The sequence below is a fragment of the Marmota flaviventris genome, chromosome 14 (genome assembly GCF_047511675.1).
Source record: "Marmota flaviventris isolate mMarFla1 chromosome 14, mMarFla1.hap1, whole genome shotgun sequence".
Taxonomy (NCBI): Eukaryota; Metazoa; Chordata; class Mammalia; order Rodentia; family Sciuridae; genus Marmota; species Marmota flaviventris.
In genome coordinates, this window is record NC_092511.1 from 76,008,761 (window position 1) to 76,025,028 (window position 16,268).

The window sequence follows — 16,268 nt, forward strand, 5'->3', positions numbered from 1 at the left end:
TGGATGTAAGAGTGGATTCACACATCACCCTTGAAGTGCGCGCAGGACTTCAGGGTGTGTGCTCAGCAGAGGCTGAGAGAGGGCCGAGGAGGCCACAGGGTCTTAGGAGTCTGCGCTGAGAGCCAAGCAAGAGAGCAGATGGCAAAAGAGGGCAGGCGCTCCTGAAAGAGGAGGAAGCAGCCTTCAGAGCAGGCAAGCGGTTCGGGGCCAGGGGGTTGCCATGGAGGACCAGGTGCCAAGAGGAGTTGAAGCCTGGCCGGTGGGGACAGGGAAGCAGAGGCCCCTTGGTCGCGGTCACCGGTCCACCTGCAGAGGACAGGACAAGACGCAGGGCCTGACGACCCGGTGGGCGCGTGTCCCCGCAACGCAACCACCGCTCCCCTCCCTCCCCCCTCTCCCCCCTGCAATGCTTGCAGGGGAGGGGGCTTTCCGTCTGGTGAGGCCGCCGACTAAGCTCCCACAGGGGTTTGAATCAGGGTGCTTCTTCCACAGGCGGTCCTTTCCTGGACACTGGACAGAGGGGTCTATGCCCTTCCTCAGGGCGGTGCTGTGCACGTGCTGGTCGTTGACTGGTACCAACAAGGCGCAGAGCCCTCCGACCTTGGCATTGGGTCCGAAGGGGGTGACTGCGGTGGCTTTGCAGAGTGGGCCCGAAACTCAGGGCGAGGCACGACCCCAGCGGCGCACTTCTGAGCCTGGCCGGGCGACTGACTGACTGGGAGCCAGCGGGCCGCTGCCCCCGGCCACCCTCTGCCCGGTTTTCCCTGAGTCCCTGAGTGTGTTCCTCCCTCCTGCCCTCCCTGTGCGTGGCTCCACTCGCCAGGCACGCTCAGGGGACGTGTGTGGCCGGCGGCTGGCCATTGCCCAGTCGGACTGCATTTCCGCCTGGGGCGCAGGGCCTCTGTCAGGGTCCCTGGGGTGTCCGAGGGGGGTGCCCGCCTGCCTCTCCGCCCCTGGCTCTCTGGGCTCCGGGCTAGGCTAGGCTAGGTTCGCGCGCGCGGGACACTGAAACGGCCAGGGCTTCTGGGCTTCTCCGCCTGGCGAAAGGCGGGGTGGGCGTGGCGGTGGGGGGCCGGGGGTCCGTGGGGGGGTTGGGGTCGCGGGAGGCCTGGGCCTTGGCGAGGAGCGGCGGAGGAGGCCAGGCCACGCCAGGCCACGCCAGGCCGGGGCGGGGCGGTGCGATCCCTGCGGGCGCTTGGTGGGGCTCGCGGTAAGTGGAGCCAGGTGGAGAGCGGCGGTGTTGGAGGCGGGACTCAGCCAGTCCCAGTCTCCCAGGACCCCTGGGCCGCTGCCCGGTGGAGTCAGGTCGGAGCGGAGCGTGAGAGCCCCCAGCCTTGAGTTGAGTTGGGCTGGGCTGCGCTGTTGTGGGGCGGGCGAGGGAGGCCCCCTGCGACCACCCCCTCCGATTTCCCCCCTCCACCCCCCTCCCGTCCCCTGGACTGAAGGGTGGAACCCGGAGCAGGCTCTTGAGGCGCCCCCGGGCGGCCCTCCCCGTCTACGGCCATACCACCCTGAACGCGCCCGATCTCGTCTGATCTCGGAAGCTAAGCAGGGTCGGGCCTGGTTAGTACTTGGATGGGAGACCGCCTGGGAATACCGGGTGCTGTAGGCTTTTGCGCCCCCTTCCCACACACACTTTTAACTTGCGTGGCCCCGAGAGACAGGCCGTGACCCCCGGGCCCTCGGGCCAGGGCGCAGGCGCAGCCCTGGGCTGCCGGTCGCTGTCCCTTCAGGCCTGCGGCTGGCCTCCCGACGACCAGCGCCCAGCGCCTGCAACAAGGCCCACAGGCCTGGCTCTCCCCAGGGACGCTAGGACACTCACTCCATGAGACCCCGCTGAGCCGAGCCAGGTCCAGGCCACGACCCTCCATGTGCACCCAGACCGACCCCCCCACCCCTCGGCCTGGAGGATGGGGTGTGTGGGGGGGCGACACCCGCCTTCCCCAGAACACGGGGCCCACCCGCGGGGCCCGCTCCCTCACCCGTTCCTGCCACACAAGCAGAACCTTGACACCCAGATCCTGGGAGTGGGAGAGTCCATCGAGCGTCTCTGCCTGGGTCCTTTCTCTTTGCACCACCTCCGCAAGGTCCCTCCTGTGTCTCTACCTCCTTCCCCACCGCCTTCCTCCGTGAGGGTCCCCCTGAGTCAATCTCTCTCTCTGCCTGTCTCTCCCTTTCACTCTCATCGGAGCAGCAGATGTCTCTGTGGGTCCCTGTTCATCCATCTCTCCTTCTCTCTTGTGCCTCTCTTGGCCTGTGAGGAGGCATCCCTGTCTCCATCTCCCACTCAATCCCTCTCTGGCCTTGACTCTCCTCTCTCTCTCTCTCTCTCTCTCTCTCTCTCACACACACACACACACACACACACAGAGACACACACTCACCCCTCTACCCCCCACCCAACCCCAGCCAACTCACTCTGGGCTGCAAGTCACCAGGTCCATGGTAGCCTGGAGACTGGGCAGTCACAGGTTCTCTCATCTCCCATCTAACTTCCCATGGATGTAAGAGTGGATTCACACATCACCCTTGAAGTGCGCGCAGGACTTCAGGGTGTGTGCTCAGCAGAGGCTGAGAGAGGGCCGAGGAGGCCACAGGGTCTTAGGAGTCTGCGCTGAGAGCCAAGCAAGAGAGCAGATGGCAAAAGAGGGCAGGCGCTCCTGAAAGAGGAGGAAGCAGCCTTCAGAGCAGGCAAGCGGTTCGGGGCCAGGGGGTTGCCATGGAGGACCAGGTGCCAAGAGGAGTTGAAGCCTGGCCGGTGGGGACAGGGAAGCAGAGGCCCCTTGGTCGCGGTCACCGGTCCACCTGCAGAGGACAGGACAAGACGCAGGGCCTGACGACCCGGTGGGCGCGTGTCCCCGCAACGCAACCACCGCTCCCCTCCCTCCCCCCTCTCCCCCCTGCAATGCTTGCAGGGGAGGGGGCTTTCCGTCTGGTGAGGCCGCCGACTAAGCTCCCACAGGGGTTTGAATCAGGGTGCTTCTTCCACAGGCGGTCCTTTCCTGGACACTGGACAGAGGGGTCTATGCCCTTCCTCAGGGCGGTGCTGTGCACGTGCTGGTCGTTGACTGGTACCAACAAGGCGCAGAGCCCTCCGACCTTGGCATTGGGTCCGAAGGGGGTGACTGCGGTGGCTTTGCAGAGTGGGCCCGAAACTCAGGGCGAGGCACGACCCCAGCGGCGCACTTCTGAGCCTGGCCGGGCGACTGACTGACTGGGAGCCAGCAGGCCGCTGCCCCCGGCCACCCTCTGCCCGGTTTTCCGTGAGTCCCTGAGTGTGTTCCTCCCTCCTGCCCTCCCTGTGCGTGGCTCCACTCGCCAGGCACGCTCAGGGGACGTGTGTGGCCGGCGGCTGGCCATTGCCCAGTCGGACTGCATTTCCGCCTGGGGCGCAGGGCCTCTGTCAGGGTCCCTGGGGTGTCCGAGGGGGGTGCCCGCCTGCCTCTCCGCCCCTGGCTCTCTGGGCTCCGGGCTAGGCTAGGCTAGGTTCGCGCGCGCGGGACACTGAAACGGCCAGGGCTTCTGGGCTTCTCCGCCTGGCGAAAGGCGGGGTGGGCGTGGCGGTGGGGGGCCGGGGGTCCGTGGGGGGGTTGGGGTCGCGGGAGGCCTGGGCCTTGGCGAGGAGCGGCGGAGGAGGCCAGGCCACGCCAGGCCACGCCAGGCCGGGGCGGGGCGGTGCGATCCCTGCGGGCGCTTGGTGGGGCTCGCGGTAGGTGGAGCCAGGTGGAGAGCGGCGGTGTTGGAGGCGGGACTCAGCCAGTCCCAGTCTCCCAGGACCCCTGGGCCACTGCCCGGTGGAGTCAGGTCGGAGCGGAGCGTGAGAGCCCCCAGCCTTGAGTTGAGTTGGGCTGGGCTGCGCTGTTGTGGGGCGGGCGAGGGAGGCCCCCTGCGACCACCCCCTCCGATTTCCCCCCTCCACCCCCCTCCCGTCCCCTGGACTGAAGGGTGGAACCCGGAGCAGGCTCTTGAGGCGCCCCCGGGCGGCCCTCCCCGTCTACGGCCATACCACCCTGAACGCGCCCGATCTCGTCTGATCTCGGAAGCTAAGCAGGGTCGGGCCTGGTTAGTACTTGGATGGGAGACCGCCTGGGAATACCGGGTGCTGTAGGCTTTTGCGCCCCCTTCCCACACACACTTTTAACTTGCGTGGCCCCGAGAGACAGGCCGTGACCCCCGGGCCCTCGGGCCAGGGCGCAGGCGCAGCCCTGGGCTGCCGGTCGCTGTCCCTTCAGGCCTGCGGCTGGCCTCCCGACGACCAGCGCCCAGCGCCTGCAACAAGGCCCACAGGCCTGGCTCTCCCCAGGGACGCTAGGACACTCACTCCATGAGACCCCGCTGAGCCGAGCCAGGTCCAGGCCACGACCCTCCATGTGCACCCAGACCGACCCCCCCACCCCTCGGCCTGGAGGATGGGGTGTGTGGGGGGGCGACACCCGCCTTCCCCAGAACACGGGGCCCACCCGCGGGGCCCGCTCCCTCACCCGTTCCTGCCACACAAGCAGAACCTTGACACCCAGATCCTGGGAGTGGGAGAGTCCATCGAGCGTCTCTGCCTGGGTCCTTTCTCTTTGCACCACCTCCGCAAGGTCCCTCCTGTGTCTCTACCTCCTTCCCCACCGCCTTCCTCCGTGAGGGTCCCCCTGAGTCAATCTCTCTCTCTGCCTGTCTCTCCCTTTCACTCTCATCGGAGCAGCAGATGTCTCTGTGGGTCCCTGTTCATCCATCTCTCCTTCTCTCTTGTGCCTCTCTTGGCCTGTGAGGAGGCATCCCTGTCTCCATCTCCCACTCAATCCCTCTCTGGCCTTGACTCTCCTCTCTCTCTCTCTCTCTCTCTCTCTCTCTCTCTCTCACACACACACACACACACACACAGAGACACACACTCACCCCTCTACCCCCCACCCAACCCCAGCCAACTCACTCTGGGCTGCAAGTCACCAGGTCCATGGTAGCCTGGAGACTGGGCAGTCACAGGTTCTCTCATCTCCCATCTAACTTCCCATGGATGTAAGAGTGGATTCACACATCACCCTTGAAGTGCGCGCAGGACTTCAGGGTGTGTGCTCAGCAGAGGCTGAGAGAGGGCCGAGGAGGCCACAGGGTCTTAGGAGTCTGCGCTGAGAGCCAAGCAAGAGAGCAGATGGCAAAAGAGGGCAGGCGCTCCTGAAAGAGGAGGAAGCAGCCTTCAGAGCAGGCAAGCGGTTCGGGGCCAGGGGGTTGCCATGGAGGACCAGGTGCCAAGAGGAGTTGAAGCCTGGCCGGTGGGGACAGGGAAGCAGAGGCCCCTTGGTCGCGGTCACCGGTCCACCTGCAGAGGACAGGACAAGACGCAGGGCCTGACGACCCGGTGGGCGCGTGTCCCCGCAACGCAACCACCGCTCCCCTCCCTCCCCCCTCTCCCCCCTGCAATGCTTGCAGGGGAGGGGGCTTTCCGTCTGGTGAGGCCGCCGACTAAGCTCCCACAGGGGTTTGAATCAGGGTGCTTCTTCCACAGGCGGTCCTTTCCTGGACACTGGACAGAGGGGTCTATGCCCTTCCTCAGGGCGGTGCTGTGCACGTGCTGGTCGTTGACTGGTACCAACAAGGCGCAGAGCCCTCCGACCTTGGCATTGGGTCCGAAGGGGGTGACTGCGGTGGCTTTGCAGAGTGGGCCCGAAACTCAGGGCGAGGCACGACCCCAGCGGCGCACTTCTGAGCCTGGCCGGGCGACTGACTGACTGGGAGCCAGCGGGCCGCTGCCCCCGGCCACCCTCTGCCCGGTTTTCCCTGAGTCCCTGAGTGTGTTCCTCCCTCCTGCCCTCCCTGTGCGTGGCTCCACTCGCCAGGCACGCTCAGGGGACGTGTGTGGCCGGCGGCTGGCCATTGCCCAGTCGGACTGCATTTCCGCCTGGGGCGCAGGGCCTCTGTCAGGGTCCCTGGGGTGTCCGAGGGGGGTGCCCGCCTGCCTCTCCGCCCCTGGCTCTCTGGGCTCCGGGCTAGGCTAGGCTAGGTTCGCGCGCGCGGGACACTGAAACGGCCAGGGCTTCTGGGCTTCTCCGCCTGGCGAAAGGCGGGGTGGGCGTGGCGGTGGGGGGCCGGGGGTCCGTGGGGGGGTTGGGGTCGCGGGAGGCCTGGGCCTTGGCGAGGAGCGGCGGAGGAGGCCAGGCCACGCCAGGCCACGCCAGGCCGGGGCGGGGCGGTGCGATCCCTGCGGGCGCTTGGTGGGGCTCGCGGTAGGTGGAGCCAGGTGGAGAGGGGCGGTGTTGGAGGCGGGACTCAGCCAGTCCCAGTCTCCCAGGACCCCTGGGCCACTGCCCGGTGGAGTCAGGTCGGAGCGGAGCGTGAGAGCCCCCAGCCTTGAGTTGAGTTGGGCTGGGCTGCGCTGTTGTGGGGCGGGCGAGGGAGGCCCCCTGCGACCACCCCCTCCGATTTCCCCCCTCCACCCCCCTCCCGTCCCCTGGACTGAAGGGTGGAACCCGGAGCAGGCTCTTGAGGCGCCCCCGGGCGGCCCTCCCCGTCTACGGCCATACCACCCTGAACGCGCCCGATCTCGTCTGATCTCGGAAGCTAAGCAGGGTCGGGCCTGGTTAGTACTTGGATGGGAGACCGCCTGGGAATACCGGGTGCTGTAGGCTTTTGCGCCCCCTTCCCACACACACTTTTAACTTGCGTGGCCCCGAGAGACAGGCCGTGACCCCCGGGCCCTCGGGCCAGGGCGCAGGCGCAGCCCTGGGCTGCCGGTCGCTGTCCCTTCAGGCCTGCGGCTGGCCTCCCGACGACCAGCGCCCAGCGCCTGCAACAAGGCCCACAGGCCTGGCTCTCCCCAGGGACGCTAGGACACTCACTCCATGAGACCCCGCTGAGCCGAGCCAGGTCCAGGCCACGACCCTCCATGTGCACCCAGACCGACCCCCCCACCCCTCGGCCTGGAGGATGGGGTGTGTGGGGGGGCGACACCCGCCTTCCCCAGAACACGGGGCCCACCCGCGGGGCCCGCTCCCTCACCCGTTCCTGCCACACAAGCAGAACCTTGACACCCAGATCCTGGGAGTGGGAGAGTCCATCGAGCGTCTCTGCCTGGGTCCTTCTCTCTTTGCACCACCTCCGCAAGGTCCCTCCTGTGTCTCTACCTCCTTCCCCACCGCCTTCCTCCGTGAGGGTCCCCCTGAGTCAATCTCTCTCTCTGCCTGTCTCTCCCTTTCACTCTCATCGGAGCAGCAGATGTCTCTGTGGGTCCCTGTTCATCCATCTCTCCTTCTCTCTTGTGCCTCTCTTGGCCTGTGAGGAGGCATCCCTGTCTCCATCTCCCACTCAATCCCTCTCTGGCCTTGACTCTCCTCTCTCTCTCTCTCTCTCTCTCTCTCTCTCTCTCTCTCTCACACACACACACACACACACACAGAGACACACACTCACCCCTCTACCCCCCACCCAACCCCAGCCAACTCACTCTGGGCTGCAAGTCACCAGGTCCATGGTAGCCTGGAGACTGGGCAGTCACAGGTTCTCTCATCTCCCATCTAACTTCCCATGGATGTAAGAGTGGATTCACACATCACCCTTGAAGTGCGCGCAGGACTTCAGGGTGTGTGCTCAGCAGAGGCTGAGAGAGGGCCGAGGAGGCCACAGGGTCTTAGGAGTCTGCGCTGAGAGCCAAGCAAGAGAGCAGATGGCAAAAGAGGGCAGGCGCTCCTGAAAGAGGAGGAAGCAGCCTTCAGAGCAGGCAAGCGGTTCGGGGCCAGGGGGTTGCCATGGAGGACCAGGTGCCAAGAGGAGTTGAAGCCTGGCCGGTGGGGACAGGGAAGCAGAGGCCCCTTGGTCGCGGTCACCGGTCCACCTGCAGAGGACAGGACAAGACGCAGGGCCTGACGACCCGGTGGGCGCGTGTCCCCGCAACGCAACCACCGCTCCCCTCCCTCCCCCCTCTCCCCCCTGCAATGCTTGCAGGGGAGGGGGCTTTCCGTCTGGTGAGGCCGCCGACTAAGCTCCCACAGGGGTTTGAATCAGGGTGCTTCTTCCACAGGCGGTCCTTTCCTGGACACTGGACAGAGGGGTCTATGCCCTTCCTCAGGGCGGTGCTGTGCACGTGCTGGTCGTTGACTGGTACCAACAAGGCGCAGAGCCCTCCGACCTTGGCATTGGGTCCGAAGGGGGTGACTGCGGTGGCTTTGCAGAGTGGGCCCGAAACTCAGGGCGAGGCACGACCCCAGCGGCGCACTTCTGAGCCTGGCCGGGCGACTGACTGACTGGGAGCCAGCGGGCCGCTGCCCCCGGCCACCCTCTGCCCGGTTTTCCCTGAGTCCCTGAGTGTGTTCCTCCCTCCTGCCCTCCCTGTGCGTGGCTCCACTCGCCAGGCACGCTCAGGGGACGTGTGTGGCCGGCGGCTGGCCATTGCCCAGTCGGACTGCATTTCCGCCTGGGGCGCAGGGCCTCTGTCAGGGTCCCTGGGGTGTCCGAGGGGGGTGCCCGCCTGCCTCTCCGCCCCTGGCTCTCTGGGCTCCGGGCTAGGCTAGGCTAGGTTCGCGCGCGCGGGACACTGAAACGGCCAGGGCTTCTGGGCTTCTCCGCCTGGCGAAAGGCGGGGTGGGCGTGGCGGTGGGGGTCCGGGGGTCCGTGGGGGGGTTGGGGTCGCGGGAGGCCTGGGCCTTGGCGAGGAGCGGCGGAGGAGGCCAGGCCACGCCAGGCCACGCCAGGCCGGGGCGGGGCGGTGCGATCCCTGCGGGCGCTTGGTGGGGCTCGCGGTAAGTGGAGCCAGGTGGAGAGCGGCGGTGTTGGAGGCGGGACTCAGCCAGTCCCAGTCTCCCAGGACCCCTGGGCCGCTGCCCGGTGGAGTCAGGTCGGAGCGGAGCGTGAGAGCCCCCAGCCTTGAGTTGAGTTGGGCTGGGCTGCGCTGTTGTGGGGCGGGCGAGGGAGGCCCCCTGCGACCACCCCCTCCGATTTCCCCCCTCCACCCCCCTCCCGTCCCCTGGACTGAAGGGTGGAACCCGGAGCAGGCTCTTGAGGCGCCCCCGGGCGGCCCTCCCCGTCTACGGCCATACCACCCTGAACGCGCCCGATCTCGTCTGATCTCGGAAGCTAAGCAGGGTCGGGCCTGGTTAGTACTTGGATGGGAGACCGCCTGGGAATACCGGGTGCTGTAGGCTTTTGCGCCCCCTTCCCACACACACTTTTAACTTGCGTGGCCCCGAGAGACAGGCCGTGACCCCCGGGCCCTCGGGCCAGGGCGCAGGCGCAGCCCTGGGCTGCCGGTCGCTGTCCCTTCAGGCCTGCGGCTGGCCTCCCGACGACCAGCGCCCAGCGCCTGCAACAAGGCCCACAGGCCTGGCTCTCCCCAGGGACGCTAGGACACTCACTCCATGAGACCCCGCTGAGCCGAGCCAGGTCCAGGCCACGACCCTCCATGTGCACCCAGACCGACCCCCCCACCCCTCGGCCTGGAGGATGGGGTGTGTGGGGGGGCGACACCCGCCTTCCCCAGAACACGGGGCCCACCCGCGGGGCCCGCTCCCTCACCCGTTCCTGCCACACAAGCAGAACCTTGACACCCAGATCCTGGGAGTGGGAGAGTCCATCGAGCGTCTCTGCCTGGGTCCTTTCTCTTTGCACCACCTCCGCAAGGTCCCTCCTGTGTCTCTACCTCCTTCCCCACCGCCTTCCTCCGTGAGGGTCCCCCTGAGTCAATCTCTCTCTCTGCCTGTCTCTCCCTTTCACTCTCATCGGAGCAGCAGATGTCTCTGTGGGTCCCTGTTCATCCATCTCTCCTTCTCTCTTGTGCCTCTCTTGGCCTGTGAGGAGGCATCCCTGTCTCCATCTCCCACTCAATCCCTCTCTGGCCTTGACTCTCCTCTCTCTCTCTCTCTCTCTCTCTCTCTCTCTCTCACACACACACACACACACACACAGAGACACACACTCACCCCTCTACCCCCCACCCAACCCCAGCCAACTCACTCTGGGCTGCAAGTCACCAGGTCCATGGTAGCCTGGAGACTGGGCAGTCACAGGTTCTCTCATCTCCCATCTAACTTCCCATGGATGTAAGAGTGGATTCACACATCACCCTTGAAGTGCGCGCAGGACTTCAGGGTGTGTGCTCAGCAGAGGCTGAGAGAGGGCCGAGGAGGCCACAGGGTCTTAGGAGTCTGCGCTGAGAGCCAAGCAAGAGAGCAGATGGCAAAAGAGGGCAGGCGCTCCTGAAAGAGGAGGAAGCAGCCTTCAGAGCAGGCAAGCGGTTCGGGGCCAGGGGGTTGCCATGGAGGACCAGGTGCCAAGAGGAGTTGAAGCCTGGCCGGTGGGGACAGGGAAGCAGAGGCCCCTTGGTCGCGGTCACCGGTCCACCTGCAGAGGACAGGACAAGACGCAGGGCCTGACGACCCGGTGGGCGCGTGTCCCCGCAACGCAACCACCGCTCCCCTCCCTCCCCCCTCTCCCCCCTGCAATGCTTGCAGGGGAGGGGGCTTTCCGTCTGGTGAGGCCGCCGACTAAGCTCCCACAGGGGTTTGAATCAGGGTGCTTCTTCCACAGGCGGTCCTTTCCTGGACACTGGACAGAGGGGTCTATGCCCTTCCTCAGGGCGGTGCTGTGCACGTGCTGGTCGTTGACTGGTACCAACAAGGCGCAGAGCCCTCCGACCTTGGCATTGGGTCCGAAGGGGGTGACTGCGGTGGCTTTGCAGAGTGGGCCCGAAACTCAGGGCGAGGCACGACCCCAGCGGCGCACTTCTGAGCCTGGCCGGGCGACTGACTGACTGGGAGCCAGCGGGCCGCTGCCCCCGGCCACCCTCTGCCCGGTTTTCCCTGAGTCCCTGAGTGTGTTCCTCCCTCCTGCCCTCCCTGTGCGTGGCTCCACTCGCCAGGCACGCTCAGGGGACGTGTGTGGCCGGCGGCTGGCCATTGCCCAGTCGGACTGCATTTCCGCCTGGGGCGCAGGGCCTGTGTCAGGGTCCCTGGGGTGTCCGAGGGGGGTGCCCGCCTGCCTCTCCGCCCCTGGCTCTCTGGGCTCCGGGCTAGGCTAGGCTAGGTTCGCGCGCGCGGGACACTGAAACGGCCAGGGCTTCTGGGCTTCTCCGCCTGGCGAAAGGCGGGGTGGGCGTGGCGGTGGGGGGCCGGGGGTCCGTGGGGGGGTTGGGGTCGCGGGAGGCCTGGGCCTTGGCGAGGAGCGGCGGAGGAGGCCAGGCCACGCCAGGCCACGCCAGGCCGGGGCGGGGCGGTGCGATCCCTGCGGGCGCTTGGTGGGGCTCGCGGTAAGTGGAGCCAGGTGGAGAGCGGCGGTGTTGGAGGCGGGACTCAGCCAGTCCCAGTCTCCCAGGACCCCTGGGCCGCTGCCCGGTGGAGTCAGGTCGGAGCGGAGCGTGAGAGCCCCCAGCCTTGAGTTGAGTTGGGCTGGGCTGCGCTGTTGTGGGGCGGGCGAGGGAGGCCCCCTGCGACCACCCCCTCCGATTTCCCCCCTCCACCCCCCTCCCGTCCCCTGGACTGAAGGGTGGAACCCGGAGCAGGCTCTTGAGGCGCCCCCGGGCGGCCCTCCCCGTCTACGGCCATACCACCCTGAACGCGCCCGATCTCGTCTGATCTCGGAAGCTAAGCAGGGTCGGGCCTGGTTAGTACTTGGATGGGAGACCGCCTGGGAATACCGGGTGCTGTAGGCTTTTGCGCCCCCTTCCCACACACACTTTTAACTTGCGTGGCCCCGAGAGACAGGCCGTGACCCCCGGGCCCTCGGGCCAGGGCGCAGGCGCAGCCCTGGGCTGCCGGTCGCTGTCCCTTCAGGCCTGCGGCTGGCCTCCCGACGACCAGCGCCCAGCGCCTGCAACAAGGCCCACAGGCCTGGCTCTCCCCAGGGACGCTAGGACACTCACTCCATGAGACCCCGCTGAGCCGAGCCAGGTCCAGGCCACGACCCTCCATGTGCACCCAGACCGACCCCCCCACCCCTCGGCCTGGAGGATGGGGTGTGTGGGGGGGCGACACCCGCCTTCCCCAGAACACGGGGCCCACCCGCGGGGCCCGCTCCCTCACCCGTTCCTGCCACACAAGCAGAACCTTGACACCCAGATCCTGGGAGTGGGAGAGTCCATCGAGCGTCTCTGCCTGGGTCCTTTCTCTTTGCACCACCTCCGCAAGGTCCCTCCTGTGTCTCTACCTCCTTCCCCACCGCCTTCCTCCGTGAGGGTCCCCCTGAGTCAATCTCTCTCTCTGCCTGTCTCTCCCTTTCACTCTCATCGGAGCAGCAGATGTCTCTGTGGGTCCCTGTTCATCCATCTCTCCTTCTCTCTTGTGCCTCTCTTGGCCTGTGAGGAGGCATCCCTGTCTCCATCTCCCACTCAATCCCTCTCTGGCCTTGACTCTCCTCTCTCTCTCTCTCTCTCTCTCTCTCTCTCTCTCTCTCTCACACACACACACACACACACAGAGACACACACTCACCCCTCTACCCCCCACCCAACCCCAGCCAACTCACTCTGGGCTGCAAGTCACCAGGTCCATGGTAGCCTGGAGACTGGGCAGTCACAGGTTCTCTCATCTCCCATCTAACTTCCCATGGATGTAAGAGTGGATTCACACATCACCCTTGAAGTGCGCGCAGGACTTCAGGGTGTGTGCTCAGCAGAGGCTGAGAGAGGGCCGAGGAGGCCACAGGGTCTTAGGAGTCTGCGCTGAGAGCCAAGCAAGAGAGCAGATGGCAAAAGAGGGCAGGCGCTCCTGAAAGAGGAGGAAGCAGCCTTCAGAGCAGGCAAGCGGTTCGGGGCCAGGGGGTTGCCATGGAGGACCAGGTGCCAAGAGGAGTTGAAGCCTGGCCGGTGGGGACAGGGAAGCAGAGGCCCCTTGGTCGCGGTCACCGGTCCACCTGCAGAGGACAGGACAAGACGCAGGGCCTGACGACCCGGTGGGCGCGTGTCCCCGCAACGCAACCACCGCTCCCCTCCCTCCCCCCTCTCCCCCCTGCAATGCTTGCAGGGGAGGGGGCTTTCCGTCTGGTGAGGCCGCCGACTAAGCTCCCACAGGGGTTTGAATCAGGGTGCTTCTTCCACAGGCGGTCCTTTCCTGGACACTGGACAGAGGGGTCTATGCCCTTCCTCAGGGCGGTGCTGTGCACGTGCTGGTCGTTGACTGGTACCAACAAGGCGCAGAGCCCTCCGACCTTGGCATTGGGTCCGAAGGGGGTGACTGCGGTGGCTTTGCAGAGTGGGCCCGAAACTCAGGGCGAGGCACGACCCCAGCGGCGCACTTCTGAGCCTGGCCGGGCGACTGACTGACTGGGAGCCAGCGGGCCGCTGCCCCCGGCCACCCTCTGCCCGGTTTTCCGTGAGTCCCTGAGTGTGTTCCTCCCTCCTGCCCTCCCTGTGCGTGGCTCCACTCGCCAGGCACGCTCAGGGGACGTGTGTGGCCGGCGGCTGGCCATTGCCCAGTCGGACTGCATTTCCGCCTGGGGCGCAGGGCCTCTGTCAGGGTCCCTGGGGTGTCCGAGGGGGGTGCCCGCCTGCCTCTCCGCCCCTGGCTCTCTGGGCTCCGGGCTAGGCTAGGCTAGGTTCGCGCGCGCGGGACACTGAAACGGCCAGGGCTTCTGGGCTTCTCCGCCTGGCGAAAGGCGGGGTGGGCGTGGCGGTGGGGGGCCGGGGGTCCGTGGGGGGGTTGGGGTCGCGGGAGGCCTGGGCCTTGGCGAGGAGCGGCGGAGGAGGCCAGGCCACGCCAGGCCACGCCAGGCCGGGGCGGGGCGGTGCGATCCCTGCGGGCGCTTGGTGGGGCTCGCGGTAAGTGGAGCCAGGTGGAGAGCGGCGGTGTTGGAGGCGGGACTCAGCCAGTCCCAGTCTCCCAGGACCCCTGGGCCGCTGCCCGGTGGAGTCAGGTCGGAGCGGAGCGTGAGAGCCCCCAGCCTTGAGTTGAGTTGGGCTGGGCTGCGCTGTTGTGGGGCGGGCGAGGGAGGCCCCCTGCGACCACCCCCTCCGATTTCCCCCCTCCACCCCCCTCCCGTCCCCTGGACTGAAGGGTGGAACCCGGAGCAGGCTCTTGAGGCGCCCCCGGGCGGCCCTCCCCGTCTACGGCCATACCACCCTGAACGCGCCCGATCTCGTCTGATCTCGGAAGCTAAGCAGGGTCGGGCCTGGTTAGTACTTGGATGGGAGACCGCCTGGGAATACCGGGTGCTGTAGGCTTTTGCGCCCCCTTCCCACACACACTTTTAACTTGCGTGGCCCCGAGAGACAGGCCGTGACCCCCGGGCCCTCGGGCCAGGGCGCAGGCGCAGCCCTGGGCTGCCGGTCGCTGTCCCTTCAGGCCTGCGGCTGGCCTCCCGACGACCAGCGCCCAGCGCCTGCAACAAGGCCCACAGGCCTGGCTCTCCCCAGGGACGCTAGGACACTCACTCCATGAGACCCCGCTGAGCCGAGCCAGGTCCAGGCCACGACCCTCCATGTGCACCCAGACCGACCCCCCCACCCCTCGGCCTGGAGGATGGGGTGTGTGGGGGGGCGACACCCGCCTTCCCCAGAACACGGGGCCCACCCGCGGGGCCCGCTCCCTCACCCGTTCCTGCCACACAAGCAGAACCTTGACACCCAGATCCTGGGAGTGGGAGAGTCCATCGAGCGTCTCTGCCTGGGTCCTTTCTCTTTGCACCACCTCCGCAAGGTCCCTCCTGTGTCTCTACCTCCTTCCCCACCGCCTTCCTCCGTGAGGGTCCCCCTGAGTCAATCTCTCTCTCTGCCTGTCTCTCCCTTTCACTCTCATCGGAGCAGCAGATGTCTCTGTGGGTCCCTGTTCATCCATCTCTCCTTCTCTCTTGTGCCTCTCTTGGCCTGTGAGGAGGCATCCCTGTCTCCATCTCCCACTCAATCCCTCTCTGGCCTTGACTCTCCTCTCTCTCTCTCTCTCTCTCTCTCTCTCTCTCTCACACACACACACACACACACACAGAGACACACACTCACCCCTCTACCCCCCACCCAACCCCAGCCAACTCACTCTGGGCTGCAAGTCACCAGGTCCATGGTAGCCTGGAGACTGGGCAGTCACAGGTTCTCTCATCTCCCATCTAACTTCCCATGGATGTAAGAGTGGATTCACACATCACCCTTGAAGTGCGCGCAGGACTTCAGGGTGTGTGCTCAGCAGAGGCTGAGAGAGGGCCGAGGAGGCCACAGGGTCTTAGGAGTCTGCGCTGAGAGCCAAGCAAGAGAGCAGATGGCAAAAGAGGGCAGGCGCTCCTGAAAGAGGAGGAAGCAGCCTTCAGAGCAGGCAAGCGGTTCGGGGCCAGGGGGTTGCCATGGAGGACCAGGTGCCAAGAGGAGTTGAAGCCTGGCCGGTGGGGACAGGGAAGCAGAGGCCCCTTGGTCGCGGTCACCGGTCCACCTGCAGAGGACAGGACAAGACGCAGGGCCTGACGACCCGGTGGGCGCGTGTCCCCGCAACGCAACCACCGCTCCCCTCCCTCCCCCCTCTCCCCCCTGCAATGCTTGCAGGGGAGGGGGCTTTCCGTCTGGTGAGGCCGCCGACTAAGCTCCCACAGGGGTTTGAATCAGGGTGCTTCTTCCACAGGCGGTCCTTTCCTGGACACTGGACAGAGGGGTCTATGCCCTTCCTCAGGGCGGTGCTGTGCACGTGCTGGTCGTTGACTGGTACCAACAAGGCGCAGAGCCCTCCGACCTTGGCATTGGGTCCGAAGGGGGTGACTGCGGTGGCTTTGCAGAGTGGGCCCGAAACTCAGGGCGAGGCACGACCCCAGCGGCGCACTTCTGAGCCTGGCCGGGCGACTGACTGACTGGGAGCCAGCGGGCCGCTGCCCCCGGCCACCCTCTGCCCGGTTTTCCGTGAGTCCCTGAGTGTGTTCCTCCCTCCTGCCCTCCCTGTGCGTGGCTCCACTCGCCAGGCACGCTCAGGGGACGTGTGTGGCCGGCGGCTGGCCATTGCCCAGTCGGACTGCATTTCCGCCTGGGGCGCAGGGCCTCTGTCAGGGTCCCTGGGGTGTCCGAGGGGGGTGCCCGCCTGCCTCTCCGCCCCTGGCTCTCTGGGCTCCGGGCTAGGCTAGGCTAGGTTCGCGCGCGCGGGACACTGAAACGGCCAGGGCTTCTGGGCTTCTCCGCCTGGCGAAAGGCGGGGTGGGCGTGGCGGTGGGGGTCCGGGGGTCCGTGGGGGGGTTGGGGTCGCGGGAGGCCTGGGCCTTGGCGAGGAGCGGCGGAGGAGGCCAGGCCACGCCAGGCCACGCCAGGCCGGGGCGGGGCGGTGCGATCCCTGCGGGCGCTTGGTGGGGCTCGCGGTAAGTGGAGCCAGGTGGAGAGCGGCGGTGTTGGAGGCGGG

General features: G+C 66.8%; 6 non-coding genes across 6 annotated transcripts; all 6 read left to right on the forward strand.

Annotated features, from left to right (window-relative positions):
- The first annotated feature begins 1,493 nt into the window (after nt 1-1,493).
- LOC139701945 (5S ribosomal RNA) lies at nt 1,494-1,612 on the forward strand. Its single transcript, XR_011704544.1, has one exon. It is a non-coding gene; the product is annotated as a 5S ribosomal RNA (ribosomal RNA).
- Nucleotides 1,613-3,992: 2,380 nt separating this feature from the next.
- LOC139701946 (5S ribosomal RNA) lies at nt 3,993-4,111 on the forward strand. The gene has a single exon (XR_011704545.1). It is a non-coding gene; the product is annotated as a 5S ribosomal RNA (ribosomal RNA).
- Nucleotides 4,112-6,495: 2,384 nt separating this feature from the next.
- On the forward strand, nt 6,496-6,614 carry LOC139701947 (5S ribosomal RNA). Its single transcript, XR_011704546.1, has one exon. It is a non-coding gene; the product is annotated as a 5S ribosomal RNA (ribosomal RNA).
- Nucleotides 6,615-9,003: 2,389 nt separating this feature from the next.
- On the forward strand, nt 9,004-9,122 carry LOC139701949 (5S ribosomal RNA). The gene has a single exon (XR_011704548.1). It is a non-coding gene; the product is annotated as a 5S ribosomal RNA (ribosomal RNA).
- A 2,382-nt stretch (nt 9,123-11,504) lies between these two features.
- On the forward strand, nt 11,505-11,623 carry LOC139701950 (5S ribosomal RNA). The gene has a single exon (XR_011704549.1). It is a non-coding gene; the product is annotated as a 5S ribosomal RNA (ribosomal RNA).
- A 2,386-nt stretch (nt 11,624-14,009) lies between these two features.
- Nucleotides 14,010-14,128, forward strand: LOC139701951 (5S ribosomal RNA). The gene has a single exon (XR_011704550.1). It is a non-coding gene; the product is annotated as a 5S ribosomal RNA (ribosomal RNA).
- Nucleotides 14,129-16,268: the final 2,140 nt, after the last annotated feature.